The sequence below is a fragment of the Euprymna scolopes genome, chromosome 31 (assembly GCF_053919585.1).
Source record: "Euprymna scolopes isolate OS-2025 chromosome 31, ASM5391958v1, whole genome shotgun sequence".
Lineage (NCBI taxonomy): Eukaryota > Metazoa > Mollusca > Cephalopoda > Sepiida > Sepiolidae > Euprymna > Euprymna scolopes.
Genome location: NC_136512.1, coordinates 91,008,130 through 91,013,212, shown reverse-complemented (window position 1 = coordinate 91,013,212; position 5,083 = coordinate 91,008,130).

Here is a 5,083-nt window from a genome sequence, read left to right as displayed (position 1 = left end):
AATAAAAATTTCACATTCCATCTAAACTTCACTTGTTTAAGTATACTAGCATTTCAGCCCGGCGTTGCCCGGGTGTTTGGAGGTGTATGTTGAGAAAAAAAAGAAAAAGAAAAAGTGGTCAATTTTTTTAAACTTTGACCCCTATTATGTCCCCTTAACATTTATTGTTTTGGACTCAAATCAAGTTATTAAGTTATATCCATGTCCAAGGAACCTATATCTAAAATTTCAAGTTTTTAGACCCACAATTGGCGGAGCAGTTTGGTAGAATTCTCAAAGGTCAAATCGTTGAACTTTGACCCCTTGCTCGGGTTTTTGGAGGTGTATGCTGTGCAAAAAAAGCAAAAAAACAAAAAATTTCAAGTGTCTAGACCCAAAATTGTCGGAGGAGTTTGGTAGAGTTCTTAAAGGTCAAATCGTTGAAATTTGACCCCTTAACAGCCAAATTTCTGGCTGACACCCGTCGCATCGATTTTCCCAAATCTCAGTACCCGGTATTTCAAATTTCGAGTCTATAGACTAAAAATTGACAGAGTTATTGCGTAGGGAAATGTACACAGACAGACAGACAGACAGACAGACAAACAGACACACAGACAGACAGACAGACACGTTCACTTTTATAGATATATAGATATGCAAACAAATAAGAGACGAAGGTGGCTAAGTTGTCAATTGCACAGACTAACATCTCGGTGTGCTTAGTCTGAACCGAGTTTATTTCATGCCAAAAAAAAACATTCACCTAGAATGTTGGCAACCTTCATTTCTTTTCATCCGTAAGTTCCTCTAAATAATCTAATTAGAAAGATATCATAAGAAACTAATGCCAACCATAATCCCCTGACCCAGCCCTGCAAAATAAAGATGTCAAGATGCCCGAAAGCCTTTCACTCTAATAGCCTCTTCCTCAGAAATGCTAAACTTTAGAATTCACTTCCGGTTTCCTGCTTCCCCGACTCTACTGACATGCAGATGTTCGAGTTTAATGTAAACGTACATAATGCTGCTCAAATCCCCACATAGGACACCTGCAATTTATGGCCCTAGATAGTAGCCACCTACATCAAAGTGGCACTCTGCCTTGTTTATGATGAAAATACAATACAAAAATTATTCAAAATAAATACATAAATATCAAACAATATTACATGCAAATATAACTAGCAGCCAACCACCTAGAACCACTAACTCAACAAAGATACAAGAACTTGTAGAGTTCTATAAGACAGTGGTATGGCTCTATTCAGTCCTAAAGGGTCCAGTCTCCCCAGCTTTATCTTATCCTTGAGGAGTTAGTTGCTAATCGCCTGAGGCGACTCAACCGAAGAATACTGACAGAGATGCTCGAGCATCGTTTTTCAGGACGGGTTGTGTTTATTTATATGCGTTTCTGTTATTCAGAAGCACACCTAACTTCGTGGGGAGCAGGTAAGTAATATACCCGCAGGCATTTTAATGTTCGCCCTTTGTGATGATATCCACTACATAAACGCAAAATCAATACAAATCGATATGCGTGGGTAGATAAAAGAGGCGAATAATAAAAAATTAACACAAATAATGTCAAGCATACGATTTGCCTTTAATTTTTATTGATTCCGAAATGGAAACGAGGCTAGAAAGCGAATCAGATGCTGAGCAAAAAAGATGAAGAAAACATGTGAGATATGGAAGCAGAAAAATAAAACAGAATACAAAACAGATTTGTTTTGCAGTTTTTTTTTTCATCATGTTAATGCCGTAAATTAAAAAGAGAATATAGATCTAGAAAATTGGAATTGCGAAAGACAAATATGCATTGCAGTTAGAGATGTTTAAACAGTATGCTAAGTAGAATAAATAAGAATAGATAAGAATATACACTAATATTACATATAGATAGTAGTGTTGGGACGATTATTCAGAATCGGGAATCGGAAAAATCGGAAGATCTGCAGTTATCAGAATCGGTATCAGAATCGGTATTGGAATCGGAAAAATTTATGCCTATTTTCCGATGTCAAAACGATTCTTTTAATTGTCTTTTTTATTTGATTTTGTTTAAAGCAAAATCTTCCATTGCTGGTAATAATGGTAAAAAAATAAATATTTATTGATTTTAAATTACCAGTAAAGCTAAAATCGATAGATCATCTTCCACAAATGTATTTTGATGTTAAACAAAATATTTGCATGTCAAACATGTGTTTTTACGAAAATCGGGGAAAATAACAATCTTACAGTGAAATAATGGCAGATTTATAAAGAATCCGAATCGGAGATTTGGCACGAGATCGGTAATTGTATCGGAATCGGGAAAATATTGGAATCGTCTCATCACTAATAGATAGCCAGATAGATGTCTACTGCAAGTCCAAAGGTTTTAAAGAGGGTAGATATATCGATTGATGGATGAACAGAAGTAGATAAATAATAGATTTAAATATAGGGTGGAACGATAAAATTTTCACAAAATGCACTCGACTACCTACAACCACTATATGCGATTTCCCCCACTCTCTATCTGTGCCTAAATCTAAACAAAGATTCTATGAACAAAGTTTTCTTTCTCCATAACTGTTCGACTGTGGAACAATATTCATTATGAATAAGATAATTATGTTATTCACATTGATTTTCAATTCTTGTCGTATGGACCGAATGAAGGTTATTAACATCGTTAGTGAAAGCGTTTATGTGGAATAACCTGATTTCGAACCTGGCACACCCAGGTTGTCAGTCCGTATAGTTAACCACTTAGTCACTGTCACCTCCCCGTGCAAGAAAATAACACTACAGATTTATTTTAAAACTGTTATTGAAAAAAAAAACTTTCAGGTAAAATGATTTTTTTTTTTTTTTTTAATTACATTTTCACCCCAAACAAGGCAAATTGCCACTTTGGTGTAGGGGGCTACTATCAGGGGCAACAACTACTGGGGTACTATGTAGGGATTTGGGCAGCAAGGTGTCGGTTCACGTTACACTTGAACTTCTGCTCGTCAGTACTGTTGGGGAAGCAGGGACCTGGAATGGAATTCCAGAGTCTAGCGGTTCTGGGGAAGAAACTATTGGAGTAAAAAGATCTTTTACATCTAGGGATCTCTACAGTGTGGGGGTGGGATTTAGCAGCCTGTCGGGTTTGTCAAGGGTGCTCACGTCGTGGGGGCACAAGTGATTGCAGTTCGTCAGAGCATTCACCACTAAAATACTTGTAGAAAAGGCAGAGGGATGCAACATTTCGTCGATGGGATAGAGGCTGAAGCTTAGATGCCAGTTCAGGGCCTATCAGGTTTGCGACTCTCTTTTGAACCTTGTCAAGGAGCGAGAGACTAGTAGCAGATGCACCTGCCCAGATGTGGCAGCAATACTCCATACATGGGCGAATGGTGGCCTTATAGAGGTACAGGATACTTTCGGGTGTTCGTAGTTTTCTAGCATGGTAGAGAGAGCCCACCTTTCTTGCAGCGGCCCTGGCAATGCCTTCAATGTAATTGTTCCAACTCATGTTTCCTGTGAACGTTAGGCCAAGGAGTTTGAAAGATGGACTCTCAGATAAAGAGTCGTTGGCCATTGCTATGGGTGGTAGAGAGGGTTTCTTGTAATTATTGAATGAAACTAGTTTAGTCTTGGCAGCATTGAACGCGACCAACCACTTTTGTCCCCATTCCACTACAGATTGGAGGTCTTCCTCTAGTGTTTCTGCCATTTCTTTAGAAATGTGTTCATTCATCTTCCTGTCGTGCCTGCCATAGAGTGTAGTGTCATCAGCATATATACCCATCTCAGAGGCAATGTTGTCGGGAGGTCATTTATGAATATCAGGAACAATAGAGGTCCAAGGATAGAACCCTGGGGCATCCCCGCATTTATATCATATTGTTTAGATGTACAACCGTCGAGGACAACCTGGATTTTTCTCTTATCTAAGTATTATTATGTATTAGAACAGTGTAGCCGCCTTCTGGAACCGGAACTGGGAGCATGCTACGGGTCCGGAACTGGGAGAATACATTTCCACAACTCGGCGAATATTTCCAACCTACTTCTTTTACTAATGTATGCAAATTCAAATTTAGTTCAACATATTAATAGTTGTCGTTTGTGAAGTTAAACTTGTCACCCCTCCTTTCTCCAAAAAGAGAATTTTTTTTATCTAAGCCGATACTCTTTTAATTGCACGAATTCACGAAATCTGCCAGTAGATAGTCAGAACAACATCCATTTTACTGTTTTCTTTTTCGCAACCGAACGCATCCAATAATGTGAGTCTAGTATCTTCTACATCCTTTACCATTGAGTGTGATTTTTCTACCTAGATTGTTTATGACCGCTTTACCGTTGTACTTTTGAACATTTATATGTGATTTTATTTAACTTTTTTTTTCTTTTTTTTTTTTACATAGGCATCATCACATTATCAAGGCCAAGAGGCCACTCAAGGATAAGGGTTAAAGAGTGTACAGTAGAAATTGGACATTATAGTAATCATTAGTAATGAAAATTTGGTAAAGTTGATAACTTATATGGAACGGCTCATCAAGAACTTATTTACGTTAGACTTGAAGACAACCATATTGTAGTCAGCCGGAAAGCAGGAAAACGGAAGACAATTCCACAGGCGTGCAGTTCTAAGAAAAAAGCTTTGTTCATGGAATCTACGTTTAGGTTTAGGCACAGATAAAGAGTGTGGGGAATTATTGATAGTGTTTACAGCTAGACGAGTGTTTCTTGTGAAAGTTTGGCGAGGGAGGACCATAGATTGAAGCTCATTCGAACACTTTCCATGAAAATAACGATACATCAGAGACAAACTCGCAACATCTCTTCTGTGAGATAAAGGTTGTAAGGAAGAGAAAAGGACATCTCCTACGAGGTTACGAAGTCTATTTTGAACTCTATCAAGGCAGGCCAAGTCCTTTCTAGCAGCTCCTGCCCAGATGTGGCAACAGTATTCCATCCTTGGACGTACCTGGGTCTTATATAGATAGAGAATAGCATCAGCAGTGAGATATCTACCGGATCGATAGAAAGATCCCACCATTTTTCCAGCGGCCTTGGCAACAGATTTGATGTACGTGTTCCATTTAAGATCAGGAGT